The sequence below is a fragment of the Frankliniella occidentalis genome, unplaced genomic scaffold, assembly GCF_000697945.3.
Source record: "Frankliniella occidentalis isolate FOCC.00 unplaced genomic scaffold, Focc_3.1 Scaffold1125, whole genome shotgun sequence".
NCBI classification, from domain to species: domain Eukaryota; kingdom Metazoa; phylum Arthropoda; class Insecta; order Thysanoptera; family Thripidae; genus Frankliniella; species Frankliniella occidentalis.
In genome coordinates, this window is record NW_026268231.1 from 10239 (window position 1) to 10524 (window position 286).

The window sequence follows — 286 nt, forward strand, 5'->3', positions numbered from 1 at the left end:
CACACACGTCAGTCGAAACCCCGCGCGCCGCCGCCTCGCCGAAGAAGAACTAAAACAATGACGCGGATGGATGCCGCAGTGTTCTGATTCCCTCAGGACATGACCTCACCTCAGCTAGAGCACTTGTGTGGAACTCTAAACTGTGTTCCCCTGCCCAGCACTTCATTCCGACAAGTAGCAGTGCTCCGCTCAGGTGGTCGCTTGTGCCGCCCGCAAGTACAGACTGCCTGGCAGGGCCTTGTTGTCGCCGTAACACAGCGACCCGTGGAAGAGCAGCAGCTGGGCC